Source organism: Cydia splendana, chromosome 24, assembly GCF_910591565.1.
Source record: "Cydia splendana chromosome 24, ilCydSple1.2, whole genome shotgun sequence".
Taxonomy (NCBI): Eukaryota; Metazoa; Arthropoda; class Insecta; order Lepidoptera; family Tortricidae; genus Cydia; species Cydia splendana.
This window is the reverse complement of record NC_085983.1, coordinates 9067725-9083792: the sequence shown is the minus strand read 5'-3', so window position 1 is coordinate 9083792 and position 16068 is coordinate 9067725. Positions and strand designations below refer to the sequence as shown.

At 37.0% G+C, this 16068-nt stretch overlaps 1 protein-coding gene across 1 annotated transcript in view; it reads right to left on the bottom strand.

Moving 5' to 3' along the window:
* LOC134802506 (cyclin G) overlaps nucleotides 1–12807 on the bottom strand; it is a 36690-nt gene extending 23883 nt beyond the window's left edge. The window contains exon 1 of the mRNA XM_063775185.1: nucleotides 12662–12807. The gene's annotated coding sequence lies outside the window, so the exon portion shown is untranslated. The remainder of the gene's footprint in view (nucleotides 1–12661) is intronic.
* Between the last annotated feature and the right edge of the window lie 3261 nt (nucleotides 12808–16068).

The following is a 16068-nucleotide window of genomic DNA, read 5'->3' as shown; positions in this document are numbered from 1 at the left end:
CTTTTTTCAAAAACGATGTACCTAAGGCATTTTTGGTATAAAATTGTTTTTTTTTTGGCATAATGCGTAGCTGGTTTTTTTTTTAATTTAATAGTTATTATCAATCATCATCATTCCATGCAGACGAAGCTAGTATTTCGAACGTCTGCGTCTCACGGAAGCTTTTTTAATAAAACAAGTCTTACGCAGATAATTCTGAGCACATCGTCCGCTTAGTTATTTGCAGTCTGACACGCATACGAAGGCCGGCAGTGACAGGACACCTGTCCGTTTTACCGTCTGTCCGTCCGGCCAGTTAGGAGCTATTTTCGAACCCATCTGAACTTGGGGCCTCCTCAAGGTCTAGTGTGATGTAAATGATGTAATCTGTGATTTAATCGGTACTTGATACAAAGTATCTGTCAATTGTGATCGTTCTAGTAAGAGAATAGGTTAAAAAAAATGGCCAAGCGAAAATGATTCTTGCAGCCATACCAGTAGGAGGCATTTCGTGGTTTATAATGTTTTTATCAATAAATTATGTAATATTGAGAGCGCGTATTTTTAAAATGGTTCATTCTCTACATAAAAAAAAACTAGTCTATACACTTAGTTAAACTGTTTTCGTTAAGGCAATTTCGCTAATAGCTCTTTAGTAATAAGATCTAATTTCCTCTAATCTAGTAAATGACAACTAGACCCATTCTAAACTAACATCGGTCCACGATTTGAATAGAAAGTAAGGGAGTATCATTACTCATAAATTAATAAACGGCATATACCTAAACATAGAAATGACATTGCCACGCTCTGTCGTTACAAATGCGATGCAGAGTTATCATGGTTCGACTCTATTTAGGGACAACAACAATCGTATAGTCATTAGTGTCAAGTTTATGTATGCAGAAGTGAACCGCTTTTAATAGTTTCCAATTAACCTAAATAATGTTGTCAACAAGTGTAATGACTTGTAGAGGCAATTGTTCTTTAAATAGGACACGTTTGAATGTTTACGGCTATTTGTTTTGCTTTACAAAATGTACCTATGTTGTTACTCGGTTGTATTGTAGATCTGTGGTTATGACTGCGTTTTTTTACTATTTAAAGAGCAAAATATCTAGTTCACAAAGAATTCTTGACACCTAGCTTATTCACATTTTATTTCTAATACTGAAACAAGTGTCTTCTGGCATAAACAACACGGTTAACCTCACACCCACTCTAGATTCGCGACACCTTGAAAACATTCACGATACATCTCTTCATCCGCAACTAGCTTATAGCAGCGTCGTAAGGCTCGCCATACAAATTTATGAAAGGTTCTAGCTTATAATTAGATTGAAACGGAGTGTACATTGTAATGTACACTGGGCCTTACGAGGTTAGGGTTAAACGTACCAGCAGTAAACTGACCGATGCCGAACCTAATATATTTCCAATGTTTACGAATTATTGAACGATTTACAAGTCAGACAAGTCGCTGGCCCAATATTACAAGGTTCTATGTTTCACTTTTATCGAACTGAAATTTTAACATTGTCATAGTGACATTAAGTAGAGTTTCATCTTGAAAATGTAACATAGTACTTTGTAATATTGAGCCAGCGATATACGTGAAGCTTCGTGAATGTTCAAGATGTGATACAAAAACAAAAATTTGGGCAAACGTCCATGGCTTTGACTCTCTATTACGAACTGTTACGTTATTCTGTTGTAAATACCTTGCATATTTAAAAAGGTAGTAAGTATAATATTAATGGGTGTTCTTGTGACTTTTCATTGCAGAATTATGCAGGAGTTGTTTAATTTTCACGTCAGTTTTCAAACATTTGCGCCAACTATTACGTATTTTCGTGTATATTGAAGATGCGTTGTATAAACAAGATATTTTGCATAGCCAAATATATCTATGCCAGTTTAGCTTATCTCTACATTTGAGAACAATCTCAAGTAATAATAAGATATTTGATATTTTTCGTACATACTTAAGTTTCGAAAAACTCATTGGTATTGGTAGGATAGTAGCCGGGGTTTGAACCCGCGACCTCCGGATTGAACGCTCTTACCGTTAGGCCACCAGCGCTTTAACTTTATATTATTTTATAGTTAGTAAATATTCCTTATTGCACAAAAGAACATTAGTTACATAGAGTTTTAAAATCTATCACTGTTAAGAGGCGATATCTTCCAGACAACCTTTGGGTTAGACGGCGAAAATAATATACTGAAGACATGGAAATCTTTACTTTTTTGAAATCTTTTATATCTAATTAGAATTATAAAGGCGCCTGTACGGTCAAGGAATTTGATTTCTGTCAATGTCTGTATTTTTGGTTTTAATTCTGTCCCACTTCGTTCGCGTTCGTACCTTTTCACAGTGACAATAATATGATAATCTCTCCTTGACTTTAACTATACTGAAAGTTTCTAATATGTACATCCTAACTCCGTGTGAATTTTGATATCTGACGTCACTAGTAGGTGACGGTGAGCTTGCTAATTTGCGTAACTCGTCAAAATTTACATGTTTTCGATATTCCAATGTTTTTGCAACGTTTAGCTTAGTTTGTTTTTATAGAAATATGGCCGTTTATCGTATTATTGAGTACATGTGAAGTGATACAAGGTCAAACGGTGTTTCTGGCTTGATATAGTGAGATTAATATAAAAGTATGTTTCATGTCTTATTACTGTGACAGTTCCTAAACAATTATATCGTTTATTTTTATAATTGAGAGTTAATTCAATCGTCGTGGCTTGTACAATCTTAAAAAATATCTATGGTCGTTTACAAAAGCTTAGTTTTAATGATAACGAAAATAAACGTCTGTTCTGGTCTGTCCGAAATGCATGCATTTCGGCGAGTCATATGTCGATGTATTCTTTGGAAAACCGGAGTTTTAATTAATCAACATAGTCCAACCTACATATTCACGGCTCAGGGTAAAGTGAAATATATCAAAATGACCCTGTACACATATACTGACTCGTGAATCAATGCAACGCGCAGCCATATGCGTACGTGCCGCAAGATGCGGCTCCACACATTACAAGGCCGCGTCGTCCACTGTTTACTAATACAAACTTTATTGTACAGGACATACGATAGTCGAGTGTTGCAGTGAGTACGTGCGCGGACGCAGCGGGGCCGTGAATTAGGTCGCTTGCGAAACTGGGGTCAGGTCAGGCCTCCATTGTTTTTTGACGACGATTAAAATGTCCCGTTCGGAGGACCATTTTTTAGAATTGTAAAGACAGATTGTGGAAATGTCATCATTAACGTAAAATTTCTATGATTATATGATGTTTGTGACACTTTGTTCTGTCAAAGTTGGTGCAGGAGTTTAGCACTAGGATTCGACGCAAACAAGATACTCATCATAACATCAAAAATTGTCTTCGCTATTCAGATTTAAAGATGGCTCTAATATCCTTATTTTTCGGGTTTCACTCTACTGACCAAGCGTTATACCTGTTTGACAATAGGGTATTTTCCTACTAGTCAAATCAGTTACTTTTTTAGAACTGTCAAACGATTTGCTAATATGGAATTTATATGAAACATCAATTTGACGTCACGGTCAACTCACCTACTTACTATATTTCTATCCGATTTATTAAGTAGAACTTGTGTTTTAAAATAACTCCTATCTGTGTTTTTCTAATAATTATCTGGTGCTTTATTTCATGCATGGTGTAAAATAATTTATTTTGAATACAATATAATACCCTATTATTCGTGTGACGCTGTGACAGACGTAAACGGACCTGATAAGATTGTGAATATTCACTCAATGATCATTCATTACGTACTGATTATAGCTGAATCAATAACATTTTCAGGAAATTTCCGCGAATTTATCGTGTAGGACGAATGACTGATAAAGACATTACGTTTCAGATCAAAGATTAGGTTTAAACTTTATGTAAGTATAGACACTTTCTACGTTTATGCATTCTGTTTGTTTTGACAAATATCCTTGACGTCGTGGCCTCTTTACATCGCAAATATAGTTAATTAATACGTAAACTTCACTCAATTAAAATAAGATTCCCTATATGTATTAGTATTTTCATGAGAGGAATATTATTACAGAAAAGTACCGGGTACGTAACACTTCCTGATAAAGCAAAGACGCCAATATCTGGCGTGATAACGTTTGATAACATAGCTTTAAATTGAACGGTATACTCGTGAGTCGTGAGTACAGTCTACTGCAATAATACGTTACTCTTCGAAGGCCGCAAAAATATGTGACACGCTCTTATGGCTCTACAAATAAGATCGTGTCAGATATTTTTGCGGCCTTCGTCGTGTAACATATTTAACTGCAGGTTATTAAGGTAGCTGCCACACGCGTCACGTGTCCGACCAAGTAGACCTTTTTATGGAAAGCCCCGTGAGGAAATGTTCCGGGCCTAAAAAAAGTCAAGTCCCATGAGGCACTTTTTAGGGTTCCGTACCCAAAGGGTAAAAACGGGTCCCTATTACTAGGACTCCGCTGTCTGTCTGTCACCAGGCTGTATCTCATGAAATTTTCACAGATGATGTATTTCTGTTGCCGCTATAACAAATACTAAACAGAATAAAATAAATATTTAAGTGGAGCTCCCATATAATAAACGTGATTTTTTTTCCGTTTTTTGCGTAACGGTACGGAATCCTTTGTGCGCGAGTGCGACTCGCACTTGACCGGTTTTTTTACTACGGCTACATAGTAACCTTGTTACACGTGTATTAGCAGCAACACTTAATCATTGTAGATCTTATATCTTTGCAATAAAGTTCATATTGTCAGTAAATTGTGTGGATGAAACGTGTTTACGCACGAAAATCCAGCACGCATATCTATCGTGATGATACGTAACTCATCTATCTATGTGTAACATGAGGAAACCGAATAATTTTAACAGCGTATTCCTGATCATATTTAGAGACAATAATGTCCTATAAACTTTTTTGAAATTCGCCTAGATTCAGAGTTAATACCAATTAAAAAAGAAACAAGTTTTTATTGGTACATAGTGCAAAACGCCTTTTTAATGGAGATGTTGCTACTATGGGACGTAGTCTAAATATCCTTATTGATAGGTGTCAAAAAGTGACAAGTAACACCTAAGTTTTACGAAAAAAAAAGTAAAAATTCATTTTAAGTGACAAGTTTACCAATAACATTTACTTTTTATGTATACATAAAAAAAATTGTAAAAAAAAAACCAAACAAAAAATTTTTTTTTGTGTAATTGACCTAAACTTATATTACATTTTTTCCTTCTTTTGACCTCAGAAATGCGTGGTTATAATCTTTCGCTTCCTCGTGAGCACCTTGTATAGGTATCTACTATACTATACATACATTTAATATTTCTTTGTAATATTAATTTATGAGATAAATACATTTTGAATTTGAATTTACGTATATATTATAACTAGCGACCCGCCCCGGCTTCGCACGGGTTAACAAATTATACACCTAAACCTTCCTCAAGAATCACTCTATTGATAGATGAAAACTGCATGAAAACTACGCATCTGTTCAGTAGTTTTTGAGTTTATCGCGAACAAACATACAGACTTTGTTTTATAAGGTGTAGTGATACCATATATACGACCGCCATAATGTAGGAATAACTTTAAGCCGTAAAACGTAGCATATTGTACTATCATATCTAACCTTAACTAAAAGAAAATATTTTGAACGCGATCTAGATTATGTTGCGATATTAAAATATAAAAGTGGACTTGTTTTTGTATGTTATCTCTCACCTTGAATGTTTTTGCGCGCAAAAAGTAGAAGGAAACATGTTGAGGCCCGATAGGTTTATTCATTGAATCATTATTATGTATACACTTTTGCACCTTACGCCTTTGGTAATAAGGCGAAAATTGTAAACATAGCTTTGACGTCGACTGTACCTACATTATATAACGTTCTCTTTCAATTGAACTTATGGAATTAATGTTCTATTTTATTTTAGCTATTCAGTTTCTGCCCGCGACTTCGTTTGCGTGAAATTATGTCCTCGGTTCTCAAACTATCTCCATACCAAATTTCCTCTAAATCGGTTTAAGCGTGAAGAGGTAACAGACTAACAAGACAGGGTTAACTTTCACTTTTATAATATTAGTAGAGATTTGTGCACTGTTTACCTGCTACCAAAATAACCTAATTAAATGAAAACCGAAGGGTAACCAACTTGTAGGTATTATGAACTTGTTTACAACGTTGTAGGCGCGGTACATTTTGCGTGTTATCCTCGGGCAGGTGACGTAGTATGTACGCAGATGGTGGATGTAGGTAGGTGTAGGTATTGATTTTAATAAGTTCGAATGAATTACCTCTAATTTTACCTCGTTTTTGAGTCTGGGACATCCTGCATACATGTATTGTGTATTTCTTTTGATTTTAAATATCGTAGAATTTAATAATATTACCTACCTAACTACAGTTCTTTACATTGTAACTTACAATTAAGGTGAAATTTTTCATATTATGTATAATTTAATTAATGTAATTAATTAATTTGGATTACTTTGCTATTATTTCTATAAATTGATTATACAATATAGATTCTTATAAATTGACATTAATGTAATTTGTACTGTAATCATATGCTGTGAAATTTCACAATTTTATTTATTTATAAATAAATCTATTCTAATCTAATTTAAAACTCCCGGCACATTTCCATCAAAAAGCCTCTCAAGACTCGATAAAAACGCACTCAAATTGGTTCATCAGTTTGAGAGCTACGTCGCCTTAGGCCTCTGAGGGCCTACCGGAAAACACGAAAATCGAAATTTCGTTATCTGCCACCCTATCGTTCGAATATGCAAGAGATATTGAACTTTCGATTTACGTGTTTCGAGGTAGGCCCTCTGGGCGGACCTTAAAGTGATTCATTGGCCGGAAGCGGTCAAGCCAGTCTGCAGGAAAGCAGATGCGCAACGGAAAGGTTTCGTAAATCGATGCCTACAAACGGGTTTGGAGCTGCAAAATGCAAATTTACTCACGCATGGAAATAATAACGAAGACTTCACACAGTTTACAATTTCACAAATTTATGGTTCTATAATCGCGAATTTAAGCGAAGATTGCAGTCAGCAACTCAGCAGCAAAAAACTCAGCGGAAAAGGCGTCGAAAATTACCAGAAAATGTACACAGTAATGTTGTGTGTATTACAATAGAGATTTAGAGCTAATATTGGATGGCATGAATATTTATATTACAGTTTAGTATGTAAAACTTCTACTCACTCTAATTTCTTTGTAAGTATTACAATTTGGGTTATTCCCACTAGTTACCACCAAGTTTTTACCAGTGGTAACTACTGGGAATTTATTTCCCACCTTTTACCACTGGTAACTACTGGGAATAAAAATTCCCAGTAGTTACCACCAATTCGGGTTAGTGGTAACTACTGGGAATTTTTATTCCCAGTAGTTACCACCAAAACTTTGTTAGTGTTAAATACTAATAAAAACAGTAGGCATGAATAGTATAAATAGAGTTATTTTGAATTACCTAATAAAATCACTTGAAAAATCATCTAAATGGATTATTAAATTTATCCTTAAGTACATATATCATAGTTTTTGTACTAGTACAGGTTAAACTGTTTCAATCTTTTTGGTCACTTTTAAGGGAGTTTACTAAAACAATAATCGACTTATAGTTATTTATTAAATTACTCTATATATTTATACTACACTATTTATAGTGTTTTTATTAGTATTTAACTCTAACAAAATTTTGGTAACTACTGGGAATAAAAATTCCCAGTAGTTACCACTAAACCGAGTTGGTGGTAACTACTGGGAATTTTTATTCCCAGTAGTTACCAGTGGTAAAAGGTGGGAAAAAAATTCCCAGTAGTTACCACTGGTAACAACTTGGTGGTAACTAGTGGGAATAACCCTACAATTTCTAGCAACGAAAACTAGTACAAGTGTAAAAATATGGGTGCACAAATCATCTCAAAAATATGTCCCATTAGATCTTATGTCAGCGAGTTAAGAATTATGGGACATGGGTATTTTTGAGTAAGTTGTCTACACCCATTATTTTACACTTGACTGTACCAGACATCGATTTAGGTATTCATGTAAATGCTCATGCCAAATTGCATGTTATTGCATGTTATACTGATACTTATAACATGCAATAACATGCAATTTGGCATGTCGTTTTAAAATAAGAGCGTAACTACGACTGTATGGCGGCGCCTAGATTCGTGTCACTCTAACTATTTATGACATAATTCAATAGCGAACGCAGATAACAAGCATAAAAACAATGAGTTCGCGAAACATACACCGTCTGATAAAACATTACTGCCTTCACACGTAGACTATACAGATTTCTAGACTAGACAATGGTCGTGAGAACTACACTCAGAGATAAGAAAATGGCAAAGACTGTCAAGTCGCATGTTATGTCATTTTTTATGGGCCCTGAAAGAGCCATACAGGTACGTCCAAAGAGCTGAGGCTGAGGCCCTAACGCTAAAATCTAAAATCGAAATTTATTTATCTGCCTCTCTATCGCTCGAATATACAAGAGCGATAGAGGCAGATAACGAAATTTCGATTTTCGTTTTTCGCGATAGACTTACTGATCCTTGCGTTGGCCCAGCGCTATGCCCTTAAAATTGTATAATTCACAGCTATGTGACTCTACAACAATGATGAGAAGCGCGTCTTGTTTCGAGCCTACCAGTTTCCGCGTTAATTGTAAACCTGTAACATCTGTTTGGCTGTTTCTAACATTCATAGCTAGAAAGAGACACATCATTACAGGTTACAGGCCTTTTAAACAACCCAGTCTTTATAGTTTAATTGTTTCTGCCGCCCACTAACTCTGATTATTAAACACGTATAGAAATCACTCTAAAATGAACTTTAACTCGCGCAAATAAGTCTTCTTTTGATTTGTTTCGCGCCGATTCGTTTCAGTTTCAAAGGGGGAACTAAAACAGCCTTATTCTTTGTAGGTAAGGTTTGCAATCGTAAAGCAATGTTGCAGTAAAAGAAATAATGCTTTATTTTTTACTCGTTTAGGTGCAGATTTCATTGTGGTGAATGCAACAGCTGTGTGCACGGTCGAAGGGTGTTGACCTTGGTGTATCCCTAACCTCTGTGTAAGGCCGGTTGCTCATTACCTATGTTTAAAATGCAGTTGCTATGACGATAGACATGAGAATGTGAGCTGTATGCGTCATGCATTTATATTTATCTAAGTGATGCATCTTAGGATCTTAGGACATGACAGCGTTATAAAAACAAGAAAGTAGCCCCTGAAATACCTACTACCTATACGCTGAACTCATTTCCGAATACGGAAACAAATGTTAGCCCACGGCAAACGTAGCTGAAAGTCTCGTAACTGCGTAATAAGTCCACCGGCCACCTGGATAAACACGCATTGTGTCGAGTTTTCGGATGGGACCGCGTCGTTTTAAACAATGCTGTTTTCAGAAGGCTTCCAGGTTATGAGTGGGATTTGAATAGCGATTAGGTTCTAGTTCATAGATAATGCGGTGTACACTACACTCCTCTACACTACTACACGATATTGCTATCTCATTCTACCGCATGGCTGCGTCCCTTGGAATGGCCGGCGCTGGCCCATCGTGTAGAGGAGCCATAAAAGGAGTGTTTCGTGTTAATACCTAATAGGTAGCATGTTACAAGAACTACAAAGAAAGTTTACAAACAAAGGTTTGCTTTAACTAGATACCTACCCTACAGCTATTCTATTCGTCGTTATAAAAGGTTTAGACTTAAGTGCATAGTCGCCATCAGATATATCGGAGCGGCCAAGGCGCTCACAAATAACCGAACACGCCACTATACTGTGTTGTGTATCTGTGGTTCAGTAGACTATGCTGTCTGTGGTCCTGTGTCAGACTTGCAAATTTTTAATTAAGAGTTACTCTTATAATTATAAAGAACGAAGATTATAAAGTGTATTATTGAATTAAAACATACTCTATTGTCAAGGCGCTAGTGCGTGTTCAGATATTTTTGAGCTCCTCGGCCGCTCCGATATATCTGATGGCGACGGTGTCATATTGGCATGAATCACTAATGAGATCAGTTTCATTTAAACGAATCATACGGTTAAAATGATGTTACTCTTTAATGACATAATGACAAAACGAATTAACCTATATTCCCACAAAAAAGTAACCAAAACGGTATGAGTTTTTATACATGTGCGAAAATAGCTATATTAATGTGAATTCCACCCAATTTTATAAATAATTAGGTATGAATTCATGTTTATTAGACACAAACATTCTTTGTACAGTCTGCACCAGAAACATTTTGGCAACCTAAGTGACCATATCTAGGTAGGTCACACATCCATCCATACCCTGTGATAAAAACTACATTTTCCAATATATTTGGCCATTTTTACCAACTGTCCCTACACAAAATGGGGTCAGATAAAGTACTTTACAAAACATTTGCCACATGTTCCGTCATAAAATGTTTTGAAACGAATGGTCATCATACACAGGCACCGCCTTTTGGTTTGAGCTGTGTTATCACCGTCCCAAATGCTTATCAACATTCTAGTTAGATTATTGAAGGCTGCTCACATAGAAGCCCTTTTACGCTCAAATTTGCTGTTATGTACTTGAATTTATTGATTTTTGGTAGCCATATTAAACAAGGCATTAGCAGATAGCTAAGCTGATGTGTTCTAATGATATCTATGATATGATAGTAGGTAATACTACACTACTACATCATTATTACTGTTATAGACCGACCGCTTAAATGAGTCCTCGCCTGAGCGGTACGGGGGCGACGGGGTAGAATGACTAAGGGTGGCGGGGAAAGTGCGGGCGGCAGGCGTACGGCGCCCGCACTTTTTGGCGGTGGGTTCATGACTATTAATGCTGACCTATATGTATTTGATTTACACATGTTGAATGAATTCATTTATAGTTAGAGATAACAATTGTTGAACTTCGTACATTAGGCAACATGCCCGTTAATAAATTAAGTGCCTAGTGGACTATCATAGAAAACAATAAAGACAATAGGGTATTTTCCTACTAGTCAAATCTGTTACTTTTTTAAAACTGTCAAAATGATTTGCTAATATGGAATTTATATGAAACATTACATCGTGACATCACGGTCAACTCACCTACTTTTTAGGGTTCCGTACCCAAAGGGTAAAACGGGACCCTATTACTAAGACTTCGCTGTCCGTCCGTCCGTCCGTCCGTCCGTCCGTCCGTCCGTCCGTCCGTCCGTCCGTCTGTCACCAGGCTGTATCTCACGAACCGTGATAGCTAGACAGTTGAAATTTTCACAGATGATGTATTTCTGTTGCCGCTATAACAACAAATACTAAAAACAGAATAAAATAAAGATTTAAATGGGGCTCCCATACAACAAACGTGATTTTTGACCAAAGTTAAGCAACGTCGGGAGTGGTCAGTACTTAGATGGGTGACCGTTTTTTTTTTTTGCTTTTTTTTTGTTGTTTTTTTATATGGTACGGAACCCTTCGCGCGCGAGTCCGACTCGCACTTGCCCGATTTTTATATTTCTATCCGATTTATTAAATAGAACTTGTGTTTAAAAATAACTCCTATCTGTGTTTCATGCATGGTGTAAAATAATTTATTTTAAATACAGTATAATACCCTATTGCGATACTGTTCTCATAATTGGAAAGAACGTAAAATGAATTTAACCTCTATGTCTATTGAATTATCTTTCAGCCAAACTTCCCTCAAGAGAGTATGGTTTCTTCTTTTTTAGGGTTCCATACCCAAAGGGTAAAACAGGACCCCATTACTAATACTCCGCTGTCCGTCCATCCGTCCGTCTGTCACCAGGCTGTATCTCATGAACCGTGATAGCTAGGCAGTTGAAATTTTCACAGATGATGTATTTCTGTTGCCGCTATAACAACAAATACTAAAAAGTACGGAACCCTCGGTGGGCGAGTCCGACTCGCACTTGTCCGGTTTTTTAATTATGTTGTAAGTAGCCACCAATGGCATGGTCAGTATTGTTTCTTTATTAACCTGAAAATTCGCAATTGCAAGTGCCAGTTCTAGTAACTTTTAGAAATGTTGGCGCCCCATTACACTAAAATATGTAATTATTGAAAGTGAAAATGTTAAACATTTATATTTAATTTGTTGAAAAAAACTTCGTCCAAAGTTGGAGTATTCATATTACAGCTATGACTAATAGGTACCTACAGATGATAACACATTGGGCAAATTCCTAAGCCAAGTTTGAACAAGTTCTTTAAAAAACTAGATATTTTATGAAATTTGTTCAAAATATTCCTACGTTTTTATAAGAAAATTCATATCTATTAATACAGCCTCATAGAAAATTCTCGAAATCATCAGATATTTGTGAACAACTTGTTACTAGGCGCGACTTTCTACCTACGTCGTCGAAGCGATGTTGAAGTCAAACAGATTTCACCTACGTAAAAGGGGCTCCGAGTGACGATTATGCAAATATATCCAAGTAAACACTGAATTACTGACGAAGACGACACTGGCTGACCCAAAAAACGAGTCCTTACGGTTGTAAGACCCCATTTAGGTTAGGTTCCGAACAAAGACAATTTTCAAACAATACACAATGAAAATGATAGAAATAATTATGAGAAATGACAATTTAAGACTTACCCGGATGCCTCCGTGATAATTTTTCGCGTTTAAAACACCCTATGAGCGGTTAATTTTTCTGTTTCCACCTCGGATGAATAAGATTGAACGCTTGACAGATGACTGGCCGTCCAAAAAAAGATGGAGGATGGTTAACCAAATTACGTCACTCGGCGGGAAATACAAAAATTGTCATTTCACATACTTTTAATTAAAACACAGTAAATTATAATTGATAAATACGTTTAAAATAGGCGTAAATTACAAACTCACCTCATGAACTGAAGATTTATGTGGATAAGTCACAATTTCGTGAGTTTTGCTAATACATCTAGATGGCTGGTATCAATCCGATTCCGTGCGCTGTTGCCAAATGGTTATTGCATCAGAAATTTGAGAACGTTCAGATTTACACATTTCAAGACACTTGATCATAACTTATTGTTAATTCCACAGAAATAATGTTAAAGTATCTGGCTAACAAGAAAAAACATCAAAATATCAAAGCAAGTATTACTTTTTGTTGTCTCAAAACTAGTATGGCGGAACGGCAACGTCGCTCAGCTTGAAGCACTTTGAATTTATTTGAACAAAGAAAATCCGATTTTATGTTTAAAAACACTATTAGTTCTTAAATAACTCAAATTTAGTACTTTAAAACTACAAACGTACAAAATGATATCAAAAAAGAACTACTTTTATTTTTGATAGTTACCGCTAGAAAGTGTAAAAATAACTGATATAGAAGCGAGCTTGTTTTCGTTTGGGTAGGAGTAAACAAACTTTTTTTTTTTTTTTTTTTAATTTATTTCATGACCATGGGAGTAAACAAACAAAGACGCTGTGTTGCCAGACTCCATTAAAAAAAGCTACTAAAACTACTACAATTAATTTCATGGTAAAAAAAAGGTAAATTGGGTAAATCTTAGAATACCTATGGTGTTTCTAATTTGTTTGTCGTAAAGTTAGACCAAGGAAAGTCTGCAGCGATTTTGATAGCCCACGCAGTGCAAGTGTTATTTTAAACGTCCAACTTGGTAACAATATGGAGTTGCAGGCGTGCATAGGCTACGGTAGCTGCTTACAATCAGGCAGGCCGTATGCTTGTTTGCCACCGATGTGGTATTAAAAAAAACATCAAACTTCTATAAAATTTTGACGTATAAATAACATTTGCACTGCGTGGGCTATCAAAATCGCTGCAGACTTGTCTAGGTCTGAATCTATTGAAATTGTATTACATAAATTACATTTATACCTAATTAAGAAACACTCGTATACACGCACCTTTAAACATCAATAAATATTAAATTAAAATTGATTAACTAGAACGGATCGTCTTTGCATAGGTATAGGACCGTAAAAAGTCTGCAGCGATTTTAATAGCCCACGCAGTGCAAGTGTCATTTTAAACGTCAAACTTCTATGAAATTATGACCAAAGATTATGACGTACAAATAACACTTACACTGCGTGGGCTATCAAATCCGCTGCAGACTTTTATTGGTACGACTCTAATTTACAAAGAGCCTGAGTACCTAAAGCCTCCTCCACACTCGTGCGCGAATCGCGGCGCGAAGCCGCGAACGCGAGTGTGTAGTCGATTTTCGCAGACAGCGAAATCGACTACATACTAGTCGATTTTCGCAGACAGCGAAATCGACTACATACTCGCGTTCGCGGCTTCGTCCGCGATCCACGCGCATAGTCTGGAGGGGGCTTAAGGTTTCGCCTAAAGCCCCCTCCTCACTCGTGCGCGAATCGCGGCGCGAAGCCGCGAACGCGAGTGTGGCGTCGATTTTCGCAGACAGCGAAATCGACTCCACACTCGCGTTCGCGGCTTCGCCCGCGATTCACGCGCATAGTCTGGAGGGGGCTTAAGGTCCGGGTTGTGATTGTGAATGCACAAGGAGGGCTACCGCAAACATAGAAAGATCGAAAAACCTTATTTGCCTCTTTGTCGCTCAAATATGCAAGAGCGATAGAGTTAGACCAAGATAAGTCTGCAACGATTTTGATAGCACTCGCAGTGCAAGTTTTATTTTAAACGTCAAACTTCTATGAAATTATGACGTATAAATAACAATTGCACTGCGTGACTGCGTTTGCTATCAAAATCGTCGCAAACTTATCTGTCTGCCTCTAAAGGGGCCCACTGATTTTAACAGTCCGCCGGACGGTATCGACCTGTCAGTTAGAACAAAATTTTGACAGTTCCGAACAACTGACAGGCCGATACCGTCCGGCGGACTGTTAATCAGTGGGCCCGATTTTGCGATGTTGGTGGTAGGCCCTCTTTATGTTACTAAAATGATATTGTTACCTAGTTCGATTAGTCAATATTACTCATATATGTATAGGCCAAATAAATGACGAAGGACGGAACGATCGCAAGAAATTTTGCCTCCCTGTTACACTTACGAATGGATTCACAAGTGCGATAGAGAGGCAAAACTTCATTCGTGATTCGCGGTAAGCCCTCTAATCTAAGCTTAGTTTACAAGCCGAACGGCAATCAAAGTAATCTATCATAGTGCTTATTATATCATCGTTAGGCCCCGTTCACACGGCAGCTTTTTCAACGCGCGTTAAAAAAGCACTTGAATGTGTCCGCACTCTAAATTTGATTTAAAGACGAAGGCTTAAAGTCGAAAATCCAACAACGCTTGATAAAAAGCGCCACCGCTGTCGTGTGAATAAATACACATGTATCCATTTGTGTCAGTCAGCCCCCATTCGCACGACAGCTTTTTCAACGCGCGTTAAAAAAGCGCTTGAATTTGTTCGCACTCTAAATTCGATTTAAGGACCAAGGCTTAAAGTCGAAAATCCAACAACGCTTAATAAAAAGCGCCACCGCTGTCGTGTGAATACATACATGGCTATCCATTTGTGTCATTCAAACGCTTTTTTAACGCGCGTTGAAAAAGCTGCCGTGCGAATGGAGCCTAAAGCTCTTTTTTAACGCGCGTTGAAAAAGCTCCCGTGGGTATGGGGGCTAATAGGGGATATTACTGCAATGTTCTGCCGCCAGAGTGCAGCACTACCGACTCAGTAAATTCATAGACTAACTTTGTGCCAAAACTGTGTTTTGACAGGGGTGCGAAACTCCAGACTTCGGCCAAACTCGGCTCCGCTCGGCTCAGCATTGCTCCGAGCAATTATTAGGGTTGGCACCACTTGACTTCCTTTTGCGTGCACGACCACAGATAAGATAATCACTTGAATTTTGACAACCCTAAATGGCCGAAAGGGATAGTGCCATACATTAGAAAGGGATAGCATGATTCGACCCTGAACCGCTGTCAAACTTCGGTTTTGTAGGAAGTTTCCTTTCTGTACGATAGTACTATTATTTATTCTGTGGTTTTGACAAGTTTTCACAGACAATAAAATATGACATTGATGCATCAAGGCGGTTTGTTAAC